The sequence below is a fragment of the Hypomesus nipponensis genome, chromosome 5 (genome assembly GCF_054491055.1).
Source record: "Hypomesus nipponensis isolate SF chromosome 5, ASM5449105v1, whole genome shotgun sequence".
NCBI classification, from domain to species: Eukaryota; Metazoa; Chordata; class Actinopteri; order Osmeriformes; family Osmeridae; genus Hypomesus; species Hypomesus nipponensis.
Genome location: NC_140365.1, coordinates 10805894 through 10829767, shown reverse-complemented (window position 1 = coordinate 10829767; position 23874 = coordinate 10805894). Strand labels below are relative to the sequence as shown.

Genomic DNA, 23874 nt, shown 5'->3' with positions numbered 1-23874 from the left:
GGGACGTTGCGCGCCGTGCCTGTACGCTACACGCGACCAGTGCCATGCGCATAGCTACTCCCCCTCGTGTCTGTTTAAAAAGAGCCTTTAGATATATGTAGTCTCGGTTAGTAAACCTGTGAAAGAGGAAGACCACTGTCTGCCGTTTCCCCGTCACTTCTTTCGCTCCAAGCGAGTGTCGTGGGTCGGTGACATGGCATGCAGCATACACATCGGGCCAGTGGCGCAATGGATAACGCGTCTGACTACGGATCAGAAGATTCCAGGTTCGACTCCTGGCTGGCTCGAGCATCCATTTAACCAATTCTGTATTTGGGCGATGAGGGAAAGATGTCTGTCAAGCAGTTGAGCGTAGCGCGCCAAAGTAAAACAACAGGCGTTATGACGTTTTCACCAAAGCTCCTACTTTGATTCCGCACCGTTGCGCAGATACCCAGAAGGAAGCGCCCGAATGAACGTTTTGCTGCAGCAGGTATCGAAAGAGCCTTGGAAAAGGGAATGCTTTTCTTCACCGGTTTGGAAAAGAAGAAAAAAAGAGAAGAAAAAGCTGGCTGTGGCGTAACCCTACAAGGATTTGACGCAAACGAGAGAAAATGCATGTGCTTCCGCACCGTTCTTGTAAAATGCTCAACAATCTTGTCATAAACACATCAAAAATGGACGCCCCTTGAAATGTGCCAAAGAAAACAAGGTGGAAAATGCCTTGTTTGCAAATTAGGACAGCTTCGACAAAGGGAGAGAGGCTGGCAACTTATGTGTGTAGCTCATTCGTGTGGCACAGCACAGGTCACAACACCCGTGGCCACCACCTCTCGTGTGTCCTGCGACAAGCGGCGAGCCGTGATCGTATAGTGGTTAGTACTCTGCGTTGTGGTCGCAGCAACCCCGGTTCGAATCCGGGTCACGGCACATTTTTCGTTGTGCAGACAAGGGACGTTGCGCGCCGTGCCTGTATGCTACACGCGACCAGTGCCATGCGCATAGCTACTCCCCCTCGTGTCTGTTTAAAAAGAGCCTTTAGATATATGTAGTCTCGGTTAGTAAACCTGTGAAAGAGGAAGACCACTGTCTGCCGTTTCCCCGTCACTTCTTTCGCTCCAAGCGAGTGTCGTGGGTCGGTGACATGGCATGCAGCATACACATCGGGCCAGTGGCGCAATGGATAACGCGTCTGACTACGGATCAGAAGATTCCAGGTTCGACTCCTGGCTGGCTCGAGCATCCATTTAACCAATTCTGTATTTGGGCGATGAGGGAAAGATGTCTGTTGAGCGTAGCGCGCCAAAGTAAAACAACAGGCCTTATGACGTTTTGGCCAAAGCTCCTACTTTGATTCCGCACCGTTGCGCAGATACCCAGAAGGAAGCGCCCGAATGAACGTTTTGCTGCAGCAGGTATCGAAAGAGCCTTGGAAAAGGGAATGCTTTTCTTCACCGGTTTGGAAAAGAAGAAAAAGCTGGCTGTGGCGTAACCCTACAAGGATTTGACGCAAACGAGAGAAAATGCATGTGCTTCCGCACCGTTCTTGTAAAATGCTCAACAATCTTGTCATAAACACATCAAAAATGGACGCCCCTTGAAATGTGCCAAAGAAAACAAGGTGGAAAATGCCTTGTTTGCAAATTAGGACAGCTTCGACAAAGGGAGAGAGGCTGGCAACTTATGTGTGTAGCTCATTCGTGTGGCACAGCACAGGTCACAACACCCGTGGCCACCACCTCTCGTGTGTCCTGCGACAAGCGGCGAGCCGTGATCGTATAGTGGTTAGTACTCTGCGTTGTGGTCGCAGCAACCCCGGTTCGAATCCGGGTCACGGCACATTTTTCGTTGTGCAGACAAGGGACGTTGCGCGCCGTGCCTGTACGCTACACGCGACCAGTGCCATGCGCATAGCTACTCCCCCTCGTGTCTGTTTAAAAAGAGCCTTTAGATATATGTAGTCTCGGTTAGTAAACCTGTGAAAGAGGAAGACCACTGTCTGCCGTTTCCCCGTCACTTCTTTCGCTCCAAGCGAGTGTCGTGGGTCGGTGACATGGCATGCAGCATACACATCGGGCCAGTGGCGCAATGGATAACGCGTCTGACTACGGATCAGAAGATTCCTGGTTCGACTCCTGGCTGGCTCGAGCATCCATTTAACCAATTCTGAATTTGGGCGATGAGGGAAAGATGTCTGTTGAGCGTAGCGCGCCAAAGTAAAACAACAGGCCTTATGACGTTTTGGCCAAAGCTCCTACTTTGATTCCGCACCGTTGCGCAGATACCCAGAAGGAAGCGCCCGAATGAACGTTTTGCTGCAGCAGGTATCGAAAGAGCCTTGGAAAAGGGAATGCTTTTCTTCACCGGTTTGGAAAAGAAGAAAAAGCTGGCTGTGGCGTAACCCTACAAGGATTTGACGCAAACGAGAGAAAATGCATGTGCTTCCGCACCGTTCTTGTAAAATGCTCAACAATCTTGTCATAAACACATCAAAAATGGACGCCCCTTGAAATGTGCCAAAGAAAACAAGGTGGAAAATGCCTTGTTTGCAAATTAGGACAGCTTCGACAAAGGGAGAGAGGCTGGCAACTTATGTGTGTAGCTCATTCGTGTGGCACAGCACAGGTCACAACACCCGTGGCCACCACCTCTCGTGTGTCCTGCGACAAGCGGCGAGCCGTGATCGTATAGTGATTAGTACTCTGCGTTGTGGTCGCAGCAACCCCGGTTCGAATCCGGGTCACGGCACATTTTTCGTTGTGCAGACAAGGGACGTTGCGCGCCGTGCCTGTACGCTACACGCGACCAGTGCCATGCGCATAGCTACTCCCCCTCGTGTCTGTTTAAAAAGAGCCTTTAGATATATGTAGTCTCGGTTAGTAAACCTGTGAAAGAGGAAGACCACTGTCTGCCGTTTCCCCGTCACTTCTTTCGCTCCAAGCGAGTGTCGTGGGTCGGTGACATGGCATGCAGCATACACATCGGGCCAGTGGCGCAATGGATAACGCGTCTGACTACGGATCAGAAGATTCCAGGTTCGACTCCTGGCTGGCTCGAGCATCCATTTAACCAATTCTGTATTTGGGCGATGAGGGAAAGATGTCTGTCAAGCAGTTGAGCGTAGCGCGCCAAAGTAAAACAACAGGCGTTATGACGTTTTCACCAAAGCTCCTACTTTGATTCCGCACCGTTGCGCAGATACCCAGAAGGAAGCGCCCGAATGAACGTTTTGCTGCAGCAGGTATCGAAAGAGCCTTGGAAAAGGGAATGCTTTTCTTCACCGGTTTGGAAAAGAAGAAAAAGCTGGCTGTGGCGTAACCCTACAAGGATTTGACGCAAACGAGAGAAAATGCATGTGCTTCCGCACCGTTCTTGTAAAATGCTCAACAATCTTGTCATAAACACATCAAAAATGGACGCCCCTTGAAATGTGCCAAAGAAAACAAGGTGGAAAATGCCTTGTTTGCAAATTAGGACAGCTTCGACAAAGGGAGAGAGGCTGGCAACTTATGTGTGTAGCTCATTCGTGTGGCACAGCACAGGTCACAACACCCGTGGCCACCACCTCTCGTGTGTCCTGCGACAAGCGGCGAGCCGTGATCGTATAGTGATTAGTACTCTGCGTTGTGGTCGCAGCAACCCCGGTTCAAATCCGGGTCACGGCACATTTTTCGTTGTGCAGACAAGGGACGTTGCGCGCCGTGCCTGTACGCTACACGCGACCAGTGCCATGCGCATAGCTACTCCCCCTCGTGTCTGTTTAAAAAGAGCCTTTAGATATATGTAGTCTCGGTTAGTAAACCTGTGAAAGAGGAAGACCACTGTCTGCCGTTTCCCCGTCACTTCTTTCGCTCCAAGCGAGTGTCGTGGGTCGGTGACATGGCATGCAGCATACACATCGGGCCAGTGGCGCAATGGATAACGCGTCTGACTACGGATCAGAAGATTCCAGGTTCGACTCCTGGCTGGCTCGAGCATCCATTTAACCAATTCTGTATTTGGGCGATGAGGGAAAGATGTCTGTCAAGCAGTTGAGCGTAGCGCGCCAAAGTAAAACAACAGGCGTTATGACGTTTTCACCAAAGCTCCTACTTTGATTCCGCACCGTTGCGCAGATACCCAGAAGGAAGCGCCCGAATGAACGTTTTGCTGCAGCAGGTATCGAAAGAGCCTTGGAAAAGGGAATGCTTTTCTTCACCGGTTTGGAAAAGAAGAAAAAAAGAGAAGAAAAAGCTGGCTGTGGCGTAACCCTACAAGGATTTGACGCAAACGAGAGAAAATGCATGTGCTTCCGCACCGTTCTTGTAAAATGCTCAACAATCTTGTCATAAACACATCAAAAATGGACGCCCCTTGAAATGTGCCAAAGAAAACAAGGTGGAAAATGCCTTGTTTGCAAATTAGGACAGCTTCGACAAAGGGAGAGAGGCTGGCAACTTATGTGTGTAGCTCATTCGTGTGGCACAGCACAGGTCACAACACCCGTGGCCACCACCTCTCGTGTGTCCTGCGACAAGCGGCGAGCCGTGATCGTATAGTGGTTAGTACTCTGCGTTGTGGTCGCAGCAACCCCGGTTCGAATCCGGGTCACGGCACATTTTTCGTTGTGCAGACAAGGGACGTTGCGCGCCGTGCCTGTACGCTACACGCGACCAGTGCCATGCGCATAGCTACTCCCCCTCGTGTCTGTTTAAAAAGAGCCTTTAGATATATGTAGTCTCGGTTAGTAAACCTGTGAAAGAGGAAGACCACTGTCTGCCGTTTCCCCGTCACTTCTTTCGCTCCAAGCGAGTGTCGTGGGTCGGTGACATGGCATGCAGCATACACATCGGGCCAGTGGCGCAATGGATAACGCGTCTGACTACGGATCAGAAGATTCCTGGTTTGACTCCTGGCTGGCTCGAGCATCCATTTAACCAATTCTGTATTTGGGCGATGAGGGAAAGATGTCTGTTGAGCGTAGCGCGCCAAAGTAAAACAACAGGCCTTATGACGTTTTGGCCAAAGCTCCTACTTTGATTCCGCACCGTTGCGCAGATACCCAGAAGGAAGCGCCCGAATGAACGTTTTGCTGCAGCAGGTATCGAAAGAGCCTTGGAAAAGGGAATGCTTTTCTTCACCGGTTTGGAAAAGAAGAAAAAGCTGGCTGTGGCGTAACCCTACAAGGATTTGACGCAAACGAGAGAAAATGCATGTGCTTCCGCACCGTTCTTGTAAAATGCTCAACAATCTTGTCATAAACACATCAAAAATGGACGCCCCTTGAAATGTGCCAAAGAAAACAAGGTGGAAAATGCCTTGTTTGCAAATTAGGACAGCTTCGACAAAGGGAGAGAGGCTGGCAACTTATGTGTGTAGCTCATTCGTGTGGCACAGCACAGGTCACAACACCCGTGGCCACCACCTCTCGTGTGTCCTGCGACAAGCGGCGAGCCGTGATCGTATAGTGGTTAGTACTCTGCGTTGTGGTCGCAGCAACCCCGGTTCGAATCCGGGTCACGGCACATTTTTCGTTGTGCAGACAAGGGACGTTGCGCGCCGTGCCTGTATGCTACACGCGACCAGTGCCATGCGCATAGCTACTCCCCCTCGTGTCTGTTTAAAAAGAGCCTTTAGATATATGTAGTCTCGGTTAGTAAACCTGTGAAAGAGGAAGACCACTGTCTGCCGTTTCCCCGTCACTTCTTTCGCTCCAAGCGAGTGTCGTGGGTCGGTGACATGGCATGCAGCATACACATCGGGCCAGTGGCGCAATGGATAACGCGTCTGACTACGGATCAGAAGATTCCAGGTTCGACTCCTGGCTGGCTCGAGCATCCATTTAACCAATTCTGTATTTGGGCGATGAGGGAAAGATGTCTGTTGAGCGTAGCGCGCCAAAGTAAAACAACAGGCCTTATGACGTTTTGGCCAAAGCTCCTACTTTGATTCCGCACCGTTGCGCAGATACCCAGAAGGAAGCGCCCGAATGAACGTTTTGCTGCAGCAGGTATCGAAAGAGCCTTGGAAAAGGGAATGCTTTTCTTCACCGGTTTGGAAAAGAAGAAAAAGCTGGCTGTGGCGTAACCCTACAAGGATTTGACGCAAACGAGAGAAAATGCATGTGCTTCCGCACCGTTCTTGTAAAATGCTCAACAATCTTGTCATAAACACATCAAAAATGGACGCCCCTTGAAATGTGCCAAAGAAAACAAGGTGGAAAATGCCTTGTTTGCAAATTAGGACAGCTTCGACAAAGGGAGAGAGGCTGGCAACTTATGTGTGTAGCTCATTCGTGTGGCACAGCACAGGTCACAACACCCGTGGCCACCACCTCTCGTGTGTCCTGCGACAAGCGGCGAGCCGTGATCGTATAGTGGTTAGTACTCTGCGTTGTGGTCGCAGCAACCCCGGTTCGAATCCGGGTCACGGCACATTTTTCGTTGTGCAGACAAGGGACGTTGCGCGCCGTGCCTGTACGCTACACGCGACCAGTGCCATGCGCATAGCTACTCCCCCTCGTGTCTGTTTAAAAAGAGCCTTTAGATATATGTAGTCTCGGTTAGTAAACCTGTGAAAGAGGAAGACCACTGTCTGCCGTTTCCCCGTCACTTCTTTCGCTCCAAGCGAGTGTCGTGGGTCGGTGACATGGCATGCAGCATACACATCGGGCCAGTGGCGCAATGGATAACGCGTCTGACTACGGATCAGAAGATTCCTGGTTCGACTCCTGGCTGGCTCGAGCATCCATTTAACCAATTCTGAATTTGGGCGATGAGGGAAAGATGTCTGTTGAGCGTAGCGCGCCAAAGTAAAACAACAGGCCTTATGACGTTTTGGCCAAAGCTCCTACTTTGATTCCGCACCGTTGCGCAGATACCCAGAAGGAAGCGCCCGAATGAACGTTTTGCTGCAGCAGGTATCGAAAGAGCCTTGGAAAAGGGAATGCTTTTCTTCACCGGTTTGGAAAAGAAGAAAAAGCTGGCTGTGGCGTAACCCTACAAGGATTTGACGCAAACGAGAGAAAATGCATGTGCTTCCGCACCGTTCTTGTAAAATGCTCAACAATCTTGTCATAAACACATCAAAAATGGACGCCCCTTGAAATGTGCCAAAGAAAACAAGGTGGAAAATGCCTTGTTTGCAAATTAGGACAGCTTCGACAAAGGGAGAGAGGCTGGCAACTTATGTGTGTAGCTCATTCGTGTGGCACAGCACAGGTCACAACACCCGTGGCCACCACCTCTCGTGTGTCCTGCGACAAGCGGCGAGCCGTGATCGTATAGTGATTAGTACTCTGCGTTGTGGTCGCAGCAACCCCGGTTCGAATCCGGGTCACGGCACATTTTTCGTTGTGCAGACAAGGGACGTTGCGCGCCGTGCCTGTACGCTACACGCGACCAGTGCCATGCGCATAGCTACTCCCCCTCGTGTCTGTTTAAAAAGAGCCTTTAGATATATGTAGTCTCGGTTAGTAAACCTGTGAAAGAGGAAGACCACTGTCTGCCGTTTCCCCGTCACTTCTTTCGCTCCAAGCGAGTGTCGTGGGTCGGTGACATGGCATGCAGCATACACATCGGGCCAGTGGCGCAATGGATAACGCGTCTGACTACGGATCAGAAGATTCCAGGTTCGACTCCTGGCTGGCTCGAGCATCCATTTAACCAATTCTGTATTTGGGCGATGAGGGAAAGATGTCTGTCAAGCAGTTGAGCGTAGCGCGCCAAAGTAAAACAACAGGCGTTATGACGTTTTCACCAAAGCTCCTACTTTGATTCCGCACCGTTGCGCAGATACCCAGAAGGAAGCGCCCGAATGAACGTTTTGCTGCAGCAGGTATCGAAAGAGCCTTGGAAAAGGGAATGCTTTTCTTCACCGGTTTGGAAAAGAAGAAAAAGCTGGCTGTGGCGTAACCCTACAAGGATTTGACGCAAACGAGAGAAAATGCATGTGCTTCCGCACCGTTCTTGTAAAATGCTCAACAATCTTGTCATAAACACATCAAAAATGGACGCCCCTTGAAATGTGCCAAAGAAAACAAGGTGGAAAATGCCTTGTTTGCAAATTAGGACAGCTTCGACAAAGGGAGAGAGGCTGGCAACTTATGTGTGTAGCTCATTCGTGTGGCACAGCACAGGTCACAACACCCGTGGCCACCACCTCTCGTGTGTCCTGCGACAAGCGGCGAGCCGTGATCGTATAGTGATTAGTACTCTGCGTTGTGGTCGCAGCAACCCCGGTTCAAATCCGGGTCACGGCACATTTTTCGTTGTGCAGACAAGGGACGTTGCGCGCCGTGCCTGTACGCTACACGCGACCAGTGCCATGCGCATAGCTACTCCCCCTCGTGTCTGTTTAAAAAGAGCCTTTAGATATATGTAGTCTCGGTTAGTAAACCTGTGAAAGAGGAAGACCACTGTCTGCCGTTTCCCCGTCACTTCTTTCGCTCCAAGCGAGTGTCGTGGGTCGGTGACATGGCATGCAGCATACACATCGGGCCAGTGGCGCAATGGATAACGCGTCTGACTACGGATCAGAAGATTCCAGGTTCGACTCCTGGCTGGCTCGAGCATCCATTTAACCAATTCTGTATTTGGGCGATGAGGGAAAGATGTCTGTCAAGCAGTTGAGCGTAGCGCGCCAAAGTAAAACAACAGGCGTTATGACGTTTTCACCAAAGCTCCTACTTTGATTCCGCACCGTTGCGCAGATACCCAGAAGGAAGCGCCCGAATGAACGTTTTGCTGCAGCAGGTATCGAAAGAGCCTTGGAAAAGGGAATGCTTTTCTTCACCGGTTTGGAAAAGAAGAAAAAAAGAGAAGAAAAAGCTGGCTGTGGCGTAACCCTACAAGGATTTGACGCAAACGAGAGAAAATGCATGTGCTTCCGCACCGTTCTTGTAAAATGCTCAACAATCTTGTCATAAACACATCAAAAATGGACGCCCCTTGAAATGTGCCAAAGAAAACAAGGTGGAAAATGCCTTGTTTGCAAATTAGGACAGCTTCGACAAAGGGAGAGAGGCTGGCAACTTATGTGTGTAGCTCATTCGTGTGGCACAGCACAGGTCACAACACCCGTGGCCACCACCTCTCGTGTGTCCTGCGACAAGCGGCGAGCCGTGATCGTATAGTGGTTAGTACTCTGCGTTGTGGTCGCAGCAACCCCGGTTCGAATCCGGGTCACGGCACATTTTTCGTTGTGCAGACAAGGGACGTTGCGCGCCGTGCCTGTACGCTACACGCGACCAGTGCCATGCGCATAGCTACTCCCCCTCGTGTCTGTTTAAAAAGAGCCTTTAGATATATGTAGTCTCGGTTAGTAAACCTGTGAAAGAGGAAGACCACTGTCTGCCGTTTCCCCGTCACTTCTTTCGCTCCAAGCGAGTGTCGTGGGTCGGTGACATGGCATGCAGCATACACATCGGGCCAGTGGCGCAATGGATAACGCGTCTGACTACGGATCAGAAGATTCCTGGTTTGACTCCTGGCTGGCTCGAGCATCCATTTAACCAATTCTGTATTTGGGCGATGAGGGAAAGATGTCTGTTGAGCGTAGCGCGCCAAAGTAAAACAACAGGCCTTATGACGTTTTGGCCAAAGCTCCTACTTTGATTCCGCACCGTTGCGCAGATACCCAGAAGGAAGCGCCCGAATGAACGTTTTGCTGCAGCAGGTATCGAAAGAGCCTTGGAAAAGGGAATGCTTTTCTTCACCGGTTTGGAAAAGAAGAAAAAGCTGGCTGTGGCGTAACCCTACAAGGATTTGACGCAAACGAGAGAAAATGCATGTGCTTCCGCACCGTTCTTGTAAAATGCTCAACAATCTTGTCATAAACACATCAAAAATGGACGCCCCTTGAAATGTGCCAAAGAAAACAAGGTGGAAAATGCCTTGTTTGCAAATTAGGACAGCTTCGACAAAGGGAGAGAGGCTGGCAACTTATGTGTGTAGCTCATTCGTGTGGCACAGCACAGGTCACAACACCCGTGGCCACCACCTCTCGTGTGTCCTGCGACAAGCGGCGAGCCGTGATCGTATAGTGGTTAGTACTCTGCGTTGTGGTCGCAGCAACCCCGGTTCGAATCCGGGTCAGGGCACATTTTTCGTTGTGCAGACAAGGGACGTTGCGCGCCGTGCCTGTACGCTACACGCGACCAGTGCCATGCGCATAGCTACTCCCCCTCGTGTCTGTTTAAAAAGAGCCTTTAGATATATGTAGTCTCGGTTAGTAAACCTGTGAAAGAGGAAGACCACTGTCTGCCGTTTCCCCGTCACTTCTTTCGCTCCAAGCGAGTGTCGTGGGTCGGTGACATGGCATGCAGCATACACATCGGGCCAGTGGCGCAATGGATAACGCGTCTGACTACGGATCAGAAGATTCCAGGTTCGACTCCTGGCTGGCTCGAGCATCCATTTAACCAATTCTGAATTTGGGCGATGAGGGAAAGATGTCCGTTGAGCGTAGCGCGCCAAAGTAAAACAACAGGCCTTATGACGTTTTGGCCAAAGCTCCTACTTTGATTCCGCACCGTTGCGCAGATACCCAGAAGGAAGCGCCCGAATGAACGTTTTGCTGCAGCAGGTATCGAAAGAGCCTTGGAAAAGGGAATGCTTTTCTTCACCGGTTTGGAAAAGAAGAAAAAGCTGGCTGTGGCGTAACCCTACAAGGATTTGACGCAAACGAGAGAAAATGCATGTGCTTCCGCACCGTTCTTGTAAAATGCTCAACAATCTTGTCATAAACACATCAAAAATGGACGCCCCTTGAAATGTGCCAAAGGAAACAAGGTGGAAAATGCCTTGTTTGCAAATTAGGACAGCTTCGACAAAGGGAGAGAGGCTGGCAACTTATGTGTGTAGCTCATTCGTGTGGCACAGCACAGGTCACAACACCCGTGGCCACCACCTCTCGTGTGTCCTGCGACAAGCGGCGAGCCGTGATCGTATAGTGGTTAGTACTCTGCGTTGTGGTCGCAGCAACCCCGGTTCGAATCCGGGTCACGGCACATTTTTCGTTGTGCAGACAAGGGACGTTGCGCGCCGTGCCTGTACGCTACACGCGACCAGTGCCATGCGCATAGCTACTCCCCCTCGTGTCTGTTTAAAAAGAGCCTTTAGATATATGTAGTCTCGGTTAGTAAACCTGTGAAAGAGGAAGACCACTGTCTGCCGTTTCCCCGTCACTTCTTTCGCTCCAAGCGAGTGTCGTGGGTCGGTGACATGGCATGCAGCATACACATCGGGCCAGTGGCGCAATGGATAACGCGTCTGACTACGGATCAGAAGATTCCAGGTTCGACTCCTGGCTGGCTCGAGCATCCATTTAACCAATTCTGAATTTGGGCGATGAGGGAAAGATGTCCGTTGAGCGTAGCGCGCCAAAGTAAAACAACAGGCCTTATGACGTTTTGGCCAAAGCTCCTACTTTGATTCCGCACCGTTGCGCAGATACCCAGAAGGAAGCGCCCGAATGAACGTTTTGCTGCAGCAGGTATCGAAAGAGCCTTGGAAAAGGGAATGCTTTTCTTCACCGGTTTGGAAAAGAAGAAAAAGCTGGCTGTGGCGTAACCCTACAAGGATTTGACGCAAACGAGAGAAAATGCATGTGCTTCCGCACCGTTCTTGTAAAATGCTCAACAATCTTGTCATAAACACATCAAAAATGGACGCCCCTTGAAATGTGCCAAAGGAAACAAGGTGGAAAATGCCTTGTTTGCAAATTAGGACAGCTTCGACAAAGGGAGAGAGGCTGGCAACTTATGTGTGTAGCTCATTCGTGTGGCACAGCACAGGTCACAACACCCGTGGCCACCACCTCTCGTGTGTCCTGCGACAAGCGGCGAGCCGTGATCGTATAGTGGTTAGTACTCTGCGTTGTGGTCGCAGCAACCCCGGTTCGAATCCGGGTCACGGCACATTTTTCGTTGTGCAGACAAGGGACGTTGCGCGCCGTGCCTGTACGCTACACGCGACCAGTGCCATGCGCATAGCTACTCCCCCTCGTGTCTGTTTAAAAAGAGCCTTTAGATATATGTAGTCTCGGTTAGTAAACCTGTGAAAGAGGAAGACCACTGTCTGCCGTTTCCCCGTCACTTCTTTCGCTCCAAGCGAGTGTCGTGGGTCGGTGACATGGCATGCAGCATACACATCGGGCCAGTGGCGCAATGGATAACGCGTCTGACTACGGATCAGAAGATTCCAGGTTCGACTCCTGGCTGGCTCGAGCATCCATTTAACCAATTCTGAATTTGGGCGATGAGGGAAAGATGTCCGTTGAGCGTAGCGCGCCAAAGTAAAACAACAGGCCTTATGACGTTTTGGCCAAAGCTCCTACTTTGATTCCGCACCGTTGCGCAGATACCCAGAAGGAAGCGCCCGAATGAACGTTTTGCTGCAGCAGGTATCGAAAGAGCCTTGGAAAAGGGAATGCTTTTCTTCACCGGTTTGGAAAAGAAGAAAAAGCTGGCTGTGGCGTAACCCTACAAGGATTTGACGCAAACGAGAGAAAATGCATGTGCTTCCGCACCGTTCTTGTAAAATGCTCAACAATCTTGTCATAAACACATCAAAAATGGACGCCCCTTGAAATGTGCCAAAGGAAACAAGGTGGAAAATGCCTTGTTTGCAAATTAGGACAGCTTCGACAAAGGGAGAGAGGCTGGCAACTTATGTGTGTAGCTCATTCGTGTGGCACAGCACAGGTCACAACACCCGTGGCCACCACCTCTCGTGTGTCCTGCGACAAGCGGCGAGCCGTGATCGTATAGTGGTTAGTACTCTGCGTTGTGGTCGCAGCAACCCCGGTTCGAATCCGGGTCACGGCACATTTTTCGTTGTGCAGACAAGGGACGTTGCGCGCCGTGCCTGTACGCTACACGCGACCAGTGCCATGCGCATAGCTACTCCCCCTCGTGTCTGTTTAAAAAGAGCCTTTAGATATATGTAGTCTCGGTTAGTAAACCTGTGAAAGAGGAAGACCACTGTCTGCCGTTTCCCCGTCACTTCTTTCGCTCCAAGCGAGTGTCGTGGGTCGGTGACATGGCATGCAGCATACACATCGGGCCAGTGGCGCAATGGATAACGCGTCTGACTACGGATCAGAAGATTCCAGGTTCGACTCCTGGCTGGCTCGAGCATCCATTTAACCAATTCTGAATTTGGGCGATGAGGGAAAGATGTCCGTTGAGCGTAGCGCGCCAAAGTAAAACAACAGGCCTTATGACGTTTTGGCCAAAGCTCCTACTTTGATTCCGCACCGTTGCGCAGATACCCAGAAGGAAGCGCCCGAATGAACGTTTTGCTGCAGCAGGTATCGAAAGAGCCTTGGAAAAGGGAATGCTTTTCTTCACCGGTTTGGAAAAGAAGAAAAAGCTGGCTGTGGCGTAACCCTACAAGGATTTGACGCAAACGAGAGAAAATGCATGTGCTTCCGCACCGTTCTTGTAAAATGCTCAACAATCTTGTCATAAACACATCAAAAATGGACGCTCCTTGAAATGTGCCAAAGGAAACAAGGTGGAAAATGCCTTGTTTGCAAATTAGGACAGCTTCGACAAAGGGAGAGAGGCTGGCAACTTATGTGTGTAGCTCATTCGTGTGGCACAGCACAGGTCACAACACCCGTGGCCACCACCTCTCGTGTGTCCTGCGACAAGCGGCGAGCCGTGATCGTATAGTGGTTAGTACTCTGCGTTGTGGTCGCAGCAACCCCGGTTCGAATCCGGGTCACGGCACATTTTTCGTTGTGCAGACAAGGGACGTTGCGCGCCGTGCCTGTACGCTACACGCGACCAGTGCCATGCGCATAGCTACTCCCCCTCGTGTCTGTTTAAAAAGAGCCTTTAGATATATGTAGTCTCGGTTAGTAAACCTGTGAAAGAGGAAGACCACTGTCTGCCGTTTCCCCGTCACTTCTTTCGCTCCAAGCGAGTGTCGTGGGTCGGTGACATGGCATGCAGCATACACATCGGGCCAGTGGCGCAATGGATAACGCGTCTGACTACGGATCAGAAGATTCCAGGTTCGACTCCTGGCTGGCTCGAGCATCCATTTAACCAATTCTGAATTTGGGCGATGAGGGAAAGATGTCCGTTGAGCGTAGCGCGCCAAAGTAAAACAACAGGCCTTATGACGTTTTGGCCAAAGCTCCTACTTTGATTCCGCACCGTTGCGCAGATACCCAGAAGGAAGCGCCCGAATGAACGTTTTGCTGCAGCAGGTATCGAAAGAGCCTTGGAAAAGGGAATGCTTTTCTTCACCGGTTTGGAAAAGAAGAAAAAGCTGGCTGTGGCGTAACCCTACAAGGATTTGACGCAAACGAGAGAAAATGCATGTGCTTCCGCACCGTTCTTGTAAAATGCTCAACAATCTTGTCATAAACACATCAAAAATGGACGCCCCTTGAAATGTGCCAAAGGAAACAAGGTGGAAAATGCCTTGTTTGCAAATTAGGACAGCTTCGACAAAGGGAGAGAGGCTGGCAACTTATGTGTGTAGCTCATTCGTGTGGCACAGCACAGGTCACAACACCCGTGGCCACCACCTCTCGTGTGTCCTGCGACAAGCGGCGAGCCGTGATCGTATAGTGGTTAGTACTCTGCGTTGTGGTCGCAGCAACCCCGGTTCGAATCCGGGTCACGGCACATTTTTCGTTGTGCAGACAAGGGACGTTGCGCGCCGTGCCTGTACGCTACACGCGACCAGTGCCATGCGCATAGCTACTCCCCCTCGTGTCTGTTTAAAAAGAGCCTTTAGATATATGTAGTCTCGGTTAGTAAACCTGTGAAAGAGGAAGACCACTGTCTGCCGTTTCCCCGTCACTTCTTTCGCTCCAAGCGAGTGTCGTGGGTCGGTGACATGGCATGCAGCATACACATCGGGCCAGTGGCGCAATGGATAACGCGTCTGACTACGGATCAGAAGATTCCAGGTTCGACTCCTGGCTGGCTCGAGCATCCATTTAACCAATTCTGTATTTGGGCGATGAGGGAAAGATGTCTGTCAAGCAGTTGAGCGTAGCGCGCCAAAGTAAAACAACAGGCGTTATGACGTTTTCACCAAAGCTCCTACTTTGATTCCGCACCGTTGCGCAGATACCCAGAAGGAAGCGCCCGAATGAACGTTTTGCTGCAGCAGGTATCGAAAGAGCCTTGGAAAAGGGAATGCTTTTCTTCACCGGTTTGGAAAAGAAGAAAAAAAGAGAAGAAAAAGCTGGCTGTGGCGTAACCCTACAAGGATTTGACGCAAACGAGAGAAAATGCATGTGCTTCCGCACCGTTCTTGTAAAATGCTCAACAATCTTGTCATAAACACATCAAAAATGGACGCCCCTTGAAATGTGCCAAAGGAAACAAGGTGGAAAATGCCTTGTTTGCAAATTAGGACAGCTTCAACAAAGGGAGAGAGGCTGGCAACTTATGTGTGTAGCTCATTCGTGTGGCACAGCACAGGTCACAACACCCGTGGCCACCACCTCTCGTGTGTCCTGCGACAAGCGGCGAGCCGTGATCGTATAGTGGTTAGTACTCTGCGTTGTGGTCGCAGCAACCCCGGTTCGAATCCGGGTCACGGCACATTTTTCGTTGTGCAGACAAGGGACGTTGCGCGCCGTGCCTGTACGCTACACGCGACCAGTGCCATGCGCATAGCTACTCCCCCTCGTGTCTGTTTAAAAAGAGCCTTTAGATATATGTAGTCTCGGTTAGTAAACCTGTGAAAGAGGAAGACCACTGTCTGCCGTTTCCCCGTCACTTCTTTCGCTCCAAGCGAGTGTCGTGGGTCGGTGACATGGCATGCAGCATACACATCGGGCCAGTGGCGCAATGGATAACGCGTCTGACTACGGATCAGAAGCTTCCAGGTTCGACTCCTGGCTGGCTCGAGCATCCATTTAACCAATTCTGTATTTGGGCGATGAGGGAAAGATGTCTGTCAAGCAGTTGAGCGTAGCGCGCCAAAGTAAAACAACAGGCGTTATGACGTTTTCACCAAAGCTCCTACTTTGATTCCGCACCGTTGCGCGGATACCCAGAAGGAAGCGCCCGAATGAACGTTTTGCTGCAGCAGGTATCGAAAGAGCCTTGGAAAAGGGAATGCTTTTCTTCACCGGTTTGGAAAAGAAGAAAAAAAGAGAAGAAAAAGCTGGCTGTGGCGTAACCCTACAAGGATTTGACGCAAACGAGAGAAAATGCATGTGCTTCCGCACCGTTCTTGTAAAATGCTCAACAATCTTGTCATAAACACATCAAAAATGGACGCCCCTTGAAATGTGCCAAAGAAAACAAGGTGGAAAATGCCTTGTTTGCAAATTAGGACAGCTTCGACAAAGGGAGAGAGGCTGGCAACTTATGTGTGTAGCTCATTCGTGTGGCACAGCACAGGTCACAACACCCGTGGCCACCACCTCTCGTGTGTCCTGCGACAAGCGGTGAGCCGTGATCGTATAGTGGTTAGTACTCTGCGTTGTGGTTGCAGCAACTCCGGGTCACGGCACATTTTTCGTTGTGCAGACAAGGGACGTTGCGCGCCGTGCCTGTACGCTACACGCGACCAGTGCCATGCGCATAGCTACTCCCCCTCGTGTCTGTTTAAAAAGAGCCTTTAGATATATGTAGTCTCGGTTAGTAAACCTGTGAAAGAGGAAGACCACTGTCTGCCGTTTCCCTGTCACTTCTTTCGCTCCAAGCGAGTGTCTTGGGTCGGTGACATTGCATGCAGCATACACCTCGGGCCAGTGGCGCAATGGATAACGCGTCTGACTACGGATCAGAAGATTCCAGGTTCGACTCCTGGCTGGCTCGAGCATCCATTTAACCAATTCTGTATTTGGGCGATGAGGGAAAGATGTCTGTTGAGCGTAGCGCGCCATCGTGAAACAACAGGCCTTATGACGTTTTCGCCAGAGCTCCTACTTTGATTCCGCACCGTTGCGCAGATACCCAGAAGGAAGCGCCCGAATGAACGTTTTGCTGCAGCAGGTATCGAAAGAGCCTTGGAAAAGGGAATGCTTTTCTTCACCGGTTTGGAAAAGAAGAAAAAGCTGGCTGTGGCGTAACCTTACAAGGATTTGACGCAAACGAGAGAAAATGCATGTGCTTCCGCACCGTTCTTGTAAAATGCTCAACAATCTTGTCATAAACACATCAAAAATGGACGCCCCTTGAAATGTGCCAAAGAAAACAAGGTGGAAAATGCCTTGTTTGCAAATTAGGACAGCTTCGACAAAGGGAGAGAGGCTGGCAACTTATGTGTGTAGCTCATTCGTGTGGCACAGCACAGGTCACAACACCCGTGGCCACCACCTCTCGTGTGTCCTGCGACAAGCGGCGAGCCGTGATCGTATAGTGGTTAGTACTCTGCGTTGTGGTCGCAGCAACCCCGGTTCGAATCCGGGTCACGGCACATTTTTCGTTGTGCAGACAAGGGACGTTGCGCGCCGTGCCTGTACGCTACACGCGACCAGTGCCATGCGCATAGCTTCTCCCCCTCGTGTCTGTTTAAAAAGAGCCTTTAGATATATGTAGTCTCGGTTAGTAAACCTGTGAAAGAGGAAGACCACTGTCTGCCGTTTCCCTGTCACTTCTTTCGCTCCAAGCGAGTGTCTTGGGTCGGTGACATTGCATGCAGCATACACCTCGGGCCAGTGGCGCAATGGATAACGCGTCTGACTACGGATCAGAAGATTCCAGGTTCGACTCCTGGCTGGCTCGAGCATCCATTTAACCAATTCTGTATTTGGGCGATGAGGGAAAGATGTCTGTTGAGCGTAGCGCGCCATCGTTAAACAACAGGCCTTATGACGTTTTCGCCAGAGCTCCTACTTTGATTCCGCACCGTTGCGCAGATACCCAGAAGGAAGCGCCCGAATGAACGTTTTGCTGCAGCAGGTATCGAAAGAGCCTTGGAAAAGGGAATGCTTTTCTTCACCGGTTTGGAAAAGAAGAAAAAGCTGGCTGTGGCGTAACCTTACAAGGATTTGACGCAAACGAGAGAAAATGCATGTGCTTCCGCACCGTTCTTGTAAAATGCTCAACAATCTTGTCATAAACACATCAAAAATGGACGCCCCTTGAAATGTGCCAAAGAAAACAAGGTGGAAAATGCCTTGTTTGCAAATTAGGACAGCTTCGACAAAGGGAGAGAGGCTGGCAACTTATGTGTGTAGCTCATTCGTGTGGCACAGCACAGGTCACAACACCCGTGGCCACCACCTCTCGTGTGTCCTGCGACAAGCGGCGAGCCGTGATCGTATAGTGGTTAGTACTCTGTGTTGTGGTCGCAGCAACCCCGGTTCGAATCCGGGTCACGGCACATTTTTCGTTGTGCAGACAAGGGACGTTGCGCGCCGTGCCTGTACGCTACACGCGACCAGTGCCATGCGCATAGCTACTCCCCCTCGTGTCTGTTTAAAAAGAGCCTTTAGATATATGTAGTCTCGGTTAGTAAACCTGTGAAAGAGGAAGACCACTGTCTGCCGTTTCCCTGTCACTTCTTTCGCTCCAAGCGAGTGTCTTGGGTCGGTGACATTGCATGCAGCATACACCTCGGGCCAGTGGCGCAATGGATAACGCGTCTGACTACGGATCAGAAGATTCCAGGTTCGACTCCTGGCTGGCTCGAGCATCCATTTAACCAATTCTGTATTTGGGCGATGAGGGAAAGATGTCTGTTGAGCGTAGCGCGCCATCGTGAAACAACAGGCCTTATGACGTTTTCGCCAGAGCTCCTACTTTGATTCCGCACCGTTGCGCAGATACCCAGAAGGAAGCGCCCGAATGAACGTTTTGCTGCAGCAGGTATCGAAAGAGCCTTGGAAAAGGGAATGCTTTTCTTCACCGGTTTGGAAAAGAAGAAAAAGCTGGCTGTGGCGTAACCTTACAAGGATTTGACGCAAACGAGAGAAAATGCATGTGCTTCCGCACCGTTCTTGTAAAATGCTCAACAATCTTGTCATAAACACATCAAAAATGGACGCCCCTTGAAATGTGCCAAAGAAAACAAGGTGGAAAATGCCTTGTTTGCAAATTAGGACAGCTTCGACAAAGGGAGAGAGGCTGGCAACTTATGTGTGTAGCTCATTCGTGTGGCACAGCACAGGTCACAACACCCGTGGCCACCACCTCTCGTGTGTCCTGCGACAAGCGGCGAGCCGTGATCGTATAGTGGTTAGTACTCTGCGTTGTGGTCGCAGCAACCCCGGTTCGAATCCGGGTCACGGCACATTTTTCGTTGTGCAGACAAGGGACGTTGCGCGCCGTGCCTGTACGCTACACGCGACCAGTGCCATGCGCATAGCTTCTCCCCCTCGTGTCTGTTTAAAAAGAGCCTTTAGATATATGTAGTCTCGGTTAGTAAACCTGTGAAAGAGGAAGACCACTGTCTGCCGTTTCCCTGTCACTTCTTTCGCTCCAAGCGAGTGTCTTGGGTCGGTGACATTGCATGCAGCATACACCTCGGGCCAGTGGCGCAATGGATAACGCGTCTGACTACGGATCAGAAGATTCCAGGTTCGACTCCTGGCTGGCTCGAGCATCCATTTAACCAATTCTGTATTTGGGCGATGAGGGAAAGATGTCTGTTGAGCGTAGCGCGCCATCGTGAAACAACAGGCCTTATGACGTTTTCGCCAGAGCTCCTACTTTGATTCCGCACCGTTGCGCAGATACCCAGAAGGAAGCGCCCGAATGAACGTTTTGCTGCAGCAGGTGTCGAAAGAGCCTTGGAAAAGGGAATGCTTTTCTTCACCGGTTTGGAAAAGAAGAAAAAGCTGGCTGTGGCGTAACCTTACAAGGATTTGACGCAAACGAGAGAAAATGCATGTGCTTCCGCACCGTTCTTGTAAAATGCTCAACAATCTTGTCATAAACACATCAAAAATGGACGCCCCTTGAAATGTGCCAAAGAAAACAAGGTGGAAAATGCCTTGTTTGCAAATTAGGACAGCTTCGACAAAGGGAGAGAGGCTGGCAACTTATGTGTGTAGCTCATTCGTGTGGCACAGCACAGGTCACAACACCCGTGGCCACCACCTCTCGTGTGTCCTGCGACAAGCGGCGAGCCGTGATCGTATAGTGGTTAGTACTCTGCGTTGTGGTCGCAGCAACCCCGGTTCGAATCCGGGTCAGGGCACATTTTTCGTTGTGCAGACAAGGGACGTTGCGCGCCGTGCCTGTACGCTACACGCGACCAGTGCCTTGCGCATAGCTACTCCCCCTCGTGTCTGTTTAAAAAGAGCCTTTAGATATATGTAGTCTCGGTTAGTAAACCTGTGAAAGAGGAAGACCACTGTCTGCCGTTTCCCCGTCACTTCTTTCGCTCCAAGCGAGTGTCGTGGGTCGGTGACATGGCATGCAGCATACACATCGGGCCAGTGGCGCAATGGATAACGCGTCTGACTACGGATCAGAAGATTCCAGGTTCGACTCCTGGCTGGCTCGAGCATCCATTTAACCAATTCTGTATTTGGGCGATGAGGGAAAGATGTCTGTCAAGCAGTTGAGCGTAGCGCGCCAAAGTAAAACAACAGGCATTATGACGTTTTCACCAAAGCTCCTACTTTGATTCCGCACCGTTGCGCAGATACCCAGAAGGAAGCGCCCGAATGAACGTTTTGCTGCAGCAGGTATCGAAAGAGCCTTGGAAAAGGAAATGCTTTTCTTCACCGGTTTGGAAAAGAAGAAAAAAAGAGAAGAAAAAGCTGGCTGTGGCGTAACCCTACAAGGATTTGACGCAAACGAGAGAAAATGCATGTGCTTCCGCACCGTTCTTGTAAAATGCTCAACAATCTTGTCATAAACACATCAAAAATGGACGCCCCTTGAAATGTGCCAAAGAAAACAAGGTGGAAAATGCCTTGTTTGCAAATTAGGACAGCTTCGACAAAGGGAGAGAGGCTGGCAACTTATGTGTGTAGCTCATTCGTGTGGCACAGCACAGGTCACAACACCCGTGGCCACCACCTCTCGTGTGTCCTGCGACAAGCGGCGAGCCGTGATCGTATAGTGGTTAGTACTCTGCGTTGTGGTCGCAGCAACCCCGGTTCGAATCCGGGTCAGGGCACATTTTTCGTTGTGCAGACAAGGGACGTTGCGCGCCGTGCCTGTACGCTACACGCGACCAGTGCCTTGCGCATAGCTACTCCCCCTCGTGTCTGTTTAAAAAGAGCCTTTAGATATATGTAGTCTCGGTTAGTAAACCTGTGAAAGAGGAAGACCACTGTCTGCCGTTTCCCCGTCACTTCTTTCGCTCCAAGCGAGTGTCGTGGGTCGGTGACATGGCATGCAGCATACACATCGGGCCAGTGGCGCAATGGATAACGCGTCTGACTACGGATCAGAAGATTCCAGGTTCGACTCCTGGCTGGCTCGAGCATCCATTTAACCAATTCTGTATTTGGGCGATGAGGGAAAGATGTCTGTCAAGCAGTTGAGCGTAGCGCGCCAAAGTAAAACAACAGGCATTATGACGTTTTCACCAAAGCTCCTACTTTGATTCCGCACCGTTGCGCAGATACCCAGAAGGAAGCGCCCGAATGAACGTTTTGCTGCAGCAGGTATCGAAAGAGCCTTGGAAAAGGGAATGCTTTTCTTCACCGGTTTGGAAAAGAAGAAAAAAAGAGAAGAAAAAGCTGGCTGTGGCGTAACCCTACAAGGATTTGACGCAAACGAGAGAAAATGCATGTGCTTCCGCACCGTTCTTGTAAAATGCTCAACAATCTTGTCATAAACACATCAAAAATGGACGCCCCTTGAAATGTGCCAAAGAAAACAAGGTGGAAAATGCCTTGTTTGCAAATTAGGACAGCTTCGACAAAGGGAGAGAGGCTGGCAACTTATGTGTGTAGCTCATTCGTGTGGCACAGCACAGGTCACAACACCCGTGGCCACCACCTCTCGTGTGTCCTGCGACAAGCGGCGAGCCGTGATCGTATAGTGGTTAGTACTCTGCGTTGTGGTCGCAGCAACCCCGGTTCGAATCCGGGTCAGGGCACATTTTTCGTTGTGCAGACAAGGGACGTTGCGCGCCGTGCCTGTACGCTACACGCGACCAGTGCCTTGCGCATAGCTACTCCCCCTCGTGTCTGTTTAAAAAGAGCCTTTAGATATATGTAGTCTCGGTTAGTAAACCTGTGAAAGAGGAAGACCACTGTCTGCCGTTTCCCCGTCACTTCTTTCGCTCCAAGCGAGTGTCGTGGGTCGGTGACATGGCATGCAGCATACACCTCGGGCCAGTGGCGCAATGGATAACGCGTCTGACTACGGATCAGAAGATTCCAGGTTCGACTCCTGGCTGGCTCGAGCATCCATTTAACCAATTCTGTATTTGGGCGATGAGGGAAAGATGTCTGTCAAGCAGTTGAGCGTAGCGCGCCAAAGTAAAACAACAGGCATTATGACGTTTTCACCAAAGCTCCTACTTTGATTCCGCACCGTTGCGCAGATACCCAGAAGGAAGCGCCCGAATGAACGTTTTGCTGCAGCAGGTATCGAAAGAGCCTTGGAAAAGGGAATGCTTTTCTTCACCGGTTTGGAAAAGAAGAAAAAAAGAGAAGAAAAAGCTGGCTGTGGCGTAACCCTACAAGGATTTGACGCAAACGAGAGAAAATGCATGTGCTTCCGCACCGTTCTTGTAAAATGCTCAACAATCTTGTCATAAACACATCAAAAATGGACGCCCCTTGAAATGTGCCAAAGAAAACAAGGTGGAAAATGCCTTGTTTGCAAATTAGGACAGCTTCGACAAAGGGAGAGAGGCTGGCAACTTATGTGTGTAGCTCATTCGTGTGGCACAGCACAGGTCACAACACCCGTGGCCACCACCTCTCGTGTGTCCTGCGACAAGCGGCGAGCCGTGATCGTATAGTGGTTAGTACTCTGCGTTGTGGTCGCAGCAACCCCGGTTCGAATCCGGGTCAGGGCACATTTTTCGTTGTGCAGACAAGGGACGTTGCGCGCCGTGCCTGTACGCTACACGCGACCAGTGCCATGCGCATAGCTACTCCCCCTCGTGTCTGTTTAAAAAGAGCCTTTAGATATATGTAGTCTCGGTTAGTAAACCTGTGAAAGAGGAAGACCACTGTCTGCCGTTTCCCCGTCACTTCTTTCGCTCCAAGCGAGTGTCGTGGGTCGGTGACATGGCATGCAGCATACACATCGGGCCAGTGGCGCAATGGATAACGCGTCTGACTACGGATCAGAAGATTCCAGGTTCGACTCCTGGCTGGCTCGAGCATCCATTTAACCAATTCTGTATTTGGGCGATGAGGGAAAGATGTCTGTTGAGCGTAGCGCGCCATCGTGAAACAACAGGCCTTATGACGTTTTCGCCAGAGCTCCTACTTTGATTCCACACCGTTGCGCAGATACCCAGAAGGAAGCGCCCGAATGAACGTTTTGCTGCAGCAGGTATCGAAAGAGCCTTGGAAAAGGGAATGCTTTTCTTCACCGGTTTGGAAAAGAAGAAAAAAAGAGAAGAAAAAGCTGGCTGTGGCGTAACCCTACAAGGATTTGACGCAAACGAGAGAAAATGCATGTGCTTCCGCACCGTTCTTGTAAAATGCTCAACAATCTTGTCATAAACACATCAAAAATGGACGCCCCTTGAAATGTGCCAAAGAAAACAAGGTGGAAAATGCCTTGTTTGCAAATTAGGACAGCTTCGACAAAGGGAGAGAGGCTGGCAACTTATGTGTGTAGCTCATTCGTGTGGCACAGCACAGGTCACAACACCCGTGGCCACCACCTCTCGTGTGTCCTGCGACAAGCGGCGAGCCGTGATCGTATAGTGGTTAGTACTCTGCGTTGTGGTCGCAGCAACCCGGTTCGAATCCGGGTCACGGCACATTTTTCGTTGTGCAGACAAGGGACGTTGCGCGCCGTGCCTGTACGCTACGCGCGACCAGTGCCATGCGCATAGC

General features: G+C 50.7%; 41 non-coding genes across 41 annotated transcripts; all 41 read left to right on the top strand.

Annotated features, from left to right (window-relative positions):
- The first annotated feature begins 214 nt into the window (after positions 1-214).
- Positions 215-287, top strand: trnar-acg (transfer RNA arginine (anticodon ACG)). The gene has a single exon. It is a non-coding gene; the product is annotated as a tRNA-Arg (tRNA).
- Positions 288-837: 550 nt separating this feature from the next.
- trnah-gug (transfer RNA histidin (anticodon GUG)) lies at positions 838-909 on the top strand. Its single transcript has one exon. It is a non-coding gene; the product is annotated as a tRNA-His (tRNA).
- Positions 910-1144: 235 nt separating this feature from the next.
- trnar-acg (transfer RNA arginine (anticodon ACG)) lies at positions 1145-1217 on the top strand. Its single transcript has one exon. It is a non-coding gene; the product is annotated as a tRNA-Arg (tRNA).
- A 529-nt stretch (positions 1218-1746) lies between these two features.
- trnah-gug (transfer RNA histidin (anticodon GUG)) lies at positions 1747-1818 on the top strand. Its single transcript has one exon. It is a non-coding gene; the product is annotated as a tRNA-His (tRNA).
- Positions 1819-2053: 235 nt separating this feature from the next.
- trnar-acg (transfer RNA arginine (anticodon ACG)) lies at positions 2054-2126 on the top strand. The gene has a single exon. It is a non-coding gene; the product is annotated as a tRNA-Arg (tRNA).
- An 836-nt stretch (positions 2127-2962) lies between these two features.
- trnar-acg (transfer RNA arginine (anticodon ACG)) lies at positions 2963-3035 on the top strand. The gene has a single exon. It is a non-coding gene; the product is annotated as a tRNA-Arg (tRNA).
- An 844-nt stretch (positions 3036-3879) lies between these two features.
- trnar-acg (transfer RNA arginine (anticodon ACG)) lies at positions 3880-3952 on the top strand. Its single transcript has one exon. It is a non-coding gene; the product is annotated as a tRNA-Arg (tRNA).
- A 550-nt stretch (positions 3953-4502) lies between these two features.
- Positions 4503-4574, top strand: trnah-gug (transfer RNA histidin (anticodon GUG)). The gene has a single exon. It is a non-coding gene; the product is annotated as a tRNA-His (tRNA).
- A 235-nt stretch (positions 4575-4809) lies between these two features.
- trnar-acg (transfer RNA arginine (anticodon ACG)) lies at positions 4810-4882 on the top strand. Its single transcript has one exon. It is a non-coding gene; the product is annotated as a tRNA-Arg (tRNA).
- A 529-nt stretch (positions 4883-5411) lies between these two features.
- Positions 5412-5483, top strand: trnah-gug (transfer RNA histidin (anticodon GUG)). Its single transcript has one exon. It is a non-coding gene; the product is annotated as a tRNA-His (tRNA).
- A 235-nt stretch (positions 5484-5718) lies between these two features.
- Positions 5719-5791, top strand: trnar-acg (transfer RNA arginine (anticodon ACG)). Its single transcript has one exon. It is a non-coding gene; the product is annotated as a tRNA-Arg (tRNA).
- Positions 5792-6320: 529 nt separating this feature from the next.
- Positions 6321-6392, top strand: trnah-gug (transfer RNA histidin (anticodon GUG)). Its single transcript has one exon. It is a non-coding gene; the product is annotated as a tRNA-His (tRNA).
- A 235-nt stretch (positions 6393-6627) lies between these two features.
- On the top strand, positions 6628-6700 carry trnar-acg (transfer RNA arginine (anticodon ACG)). The gene has a single exon. It is a non-coding gene; the product is annotated as a tRNA-Arg (tRNA).
- An 836-nt stretch (positions 6701-7536) lies between these two features.
- On the top strand, positions 7537-7609 carry trnar-acg (transfer RNA arginine (anticodon ACG)). Its single transcript has one exon. It is a non-coding gene; the product is annotated as a tRNA-Arg (tRNA).
- Positions 7610-8453: 844 nt separating this feature from the next.
- On the top strand, positions 8454-8526 carry trnar-acg (transfer RNA arginine (anticodon ACG)). Its single transcript has one exon. It is a non-coding gene; the product is annotated as a tRNA-Arg (tRNA).
- A 550-nt stretch (positions 8527-9076) lies between these two features.
- trnah-gug (transfer RNA histidin (anticodon GUG)) lies at positions 9077-9148 on the top strand. Its single transcript has one exon. It is a non-coding gene; the product is annotated as a tRNA-His (tRNA).
- A 235-nt stretch (positions 9149-9383) lies between these two features.
- On the top strand, positions 9384-9456 carry trnar-acg (transfer RNA arginine (anticodon ACG)). The gene has a single exon. It is a non-coding gene; the product is annotated as a tRNA-Arg (tRNA).
- Positions 9457-10292: 836 nt separating this feature from the next.
- On the top strand, positions 10293-10365 carry trnar-acg (transfer RNA arginine (anticodon ACG)). The gene has a single exon. It is a non-coding gene; the product is annotated as a tRNA-Arg (tRNA).
- Positions 10366-10894: 529 nt separating this feature from the next.
- trnah-gug (transfer RNA histidin (anticodon GUG)) lies at positions 10895-10966 on the top strand. The gene has a single exon. It is a non-coding gene; the product is annotated as a tRNA-His (tRNA).
- A 235-nt stretch (positions 10967-11201) lies between these two features.
- trnar-acg (transfer RNA arginine (anticodon ACG)) lies at positions 11202-11274 on the top strand. Its single transcript has one exon. It is a non-coding gene; the product is annotated as a tRNA-Arg (tRNA).
- Positions 11275-11803: 529 nt separating this feature from the next.
- On the top strand, positions 11804-11875 carry trnah-gug (transfer RNA histidin (anticodon GUG)). The gene has a single exon. It is a non-coding gene; the product is annotated as a tRNA-His (tRNA).
- A 235-nt stretch (positions 11876-12110) lies between these two features.
- On the top strand, positions 12111-12183 carry trnar-acg (transfer RNA arginine (anticodon ACG)). The gene has a single exon. It is a non-coding gene; the product is annotated as a tRNA-Arg (tRNA).
- Positions 12184-12712: 529 nt separating this feature from the next.
- On the top strand, positions 12713-12784 carry trnah-gug (transfer RNA histidin (anticodon GUG)). Its single transcript has one exon. It is a non-coding gene; the product is annotated as a tRNA-His (tRNA).
- A 235-nt stretch (positions 12785-13019) lies between these two features.
- On the top strand, positions 13020-13092 carry trnar-acg (transfer RNA arginine (anticodon ACG)). Its single transcript has one exon. It is a non-coding gene; the product is annotated as a tRNA-Arg (tRNA).
- A 529-nt stretch (positions 13093-13621) lies between these two features.
- Positions 13622-13693, top strand: trnah-gug (transfer RNA histidin (anticodon GUG)). Its single transcript has one exon. It is a non-coding gene; the product is annotated as a tRNA-His (tRNA).
- Positions 13694-13928: 235 nt separating this feature from the next.
- On the top strand, positions 13929-14001 carry trnar-acg (transfer RNA arginine (anticodon ACG)). Its single transcript has one exon. It is a non-coding gene; the product is annotated as a tRNA-Arg (tRNA).
- A 529-nt stretch (positions 14002-14530) lies between these two features.
- Positions 14531-14602, top strand: trnah-gug (transfer RNA histidin (anticodon GUG)). Its single transcript has one exon. It is a non-coding gene; the product is annotated as a tRNA-His (tRNA).
- Positions 14603-14837: 235 nt separating this feature from the next.
- On the top strand, positions 14838-14910 carry trnar-acg (transfer RNA arginine (anticodon ACG)). The gene has a single exon. It is a non-coding gene; the product is annotated as a tRNA-Arg (tRNA).
- A 550-nt stretch (positions 14911-15460) lies between these two features.
- trnah-gug (transfer RNA histidin (anticodon GUG)) lies at positions 15461-15532 on the top strand. The gene has a single exon. It is a non-coding gene; the product is annotated as a tRNA-His (tRNA).
- Positions 15533-15767: 235 nt separating this feature from the next.
- On the top strand, positions 15768-15840 carry trnar-acg (transfer RNA arginine (anticodon ACG)). Its single transcript has one exon. It is a non-coding gene; the product is annotated as a tRNA-Arg (tRNA).
- Positions 15841-16686: 846 nt separating this feature from the next.
- Positions 16687-16759, top strand: trnar-acg (transfer RNA arginine (anticodon ACG)). The gene has a single exon. It is a non-coding gene; the product is annotated as a tRNA-Arg (tRNA).
- Positions 16760-17288: 529 nt separating this feature from the next.
- On the top strand, positions 17289-17360 carry trnah-gug (transfer RNA histidin (anticodon GUG)). Its single transcript has one exon. It is a non-coding gene; the product is annotated as a tRNA-His (tRNA).
- A 235-nt stretch (positions 17361-17595) lies between these two features.
- Positions 17596-17668, top strand: trnar-acg (transfer RNA arginine (anticodon ACG)). Its single transcript has one exon. It is a non-coding gene; the product is annotated as a tRNA-Arg (tRNA).
- A 529-nt stretch (positions 17669-18197) lies between these two features.
- trnah-gug (transfer RNA histidin (anticodon GUG)) lies at positions 18198-18269 on the top strand. Its single transcript has one exon. It is a non-coding gene; the product is annotated as a tRNA-His (tRNA).
- A 235-nt stretch (positions 18270-18504) lies between these two features.
- trnar-acg (transfer RNA arginine (anticodon ACG)) lies at positions 18505-18577 on the top strand. Its single transcript has one exon. It is a non-coding gene; the product is annotated as a tRNA-Arg (tRNA).
- Positions 18578-19106: 529 nt separating this feature from the next.
- Positions 19107-19178, top strand: trnah-gug (transfer RNA histidin (anticodon GUG)). The gene has a single exon. It is a non-coding gene; the product is annotated as a tRNA-His (tRNA).
- A 235-nt stretch (positions 19179-19413) lies between these two features.
- trnar-acg (transfer RNA arginine (anticodon ACG)) lies at positions 19414-19486 on the top strand. The gene has a single exon. It is a non-coding gene; the product is annotated as a tRNA-Arg (tRNA).
- An 836-nt stretch (positions 19487-20322) lies between these two features.
- On the top strand, positions 20323-20395 carry trnar-acg (transfer RNA arginine (anticodon ACG)). The gene has a single exon. It is a non-coding gene; the product is annotated as a tRNA-Arg (tRNA).
- Positions 20396-21252: 857 nt separating this feature from the next.
- Positions 21253-21325, top strand: trnar-acg (transfer RNA arginine (anticodon ACG)). Its single transcript has one exon. It is a non-coding gene; the product is annotated as a tRNA-Arg (tRNA).
- An 857-nt stretch (positions 21326-22182) lies between these two features.
- On the top strand, positions 22183-22255 carry trnar-acg (transfer RNA arginine (anticodon ACG)). The gene has a single exon. It is a non-coding gene; the product is annotated as a tRNA-Arg (tRNA).
- Positions 22256-23112: 857 nt separating this feature from the next.
- Positions 23113-23185, top strand: trnar-acg (transfer RNA arginine (anticodon ACG)). Its single transcript has one exon. It is a non-coding gene; the product is annotated as a tRNA-Arg (tRNA).
- Positions 23186-23874: the final 689 nt, after the last annotated feature.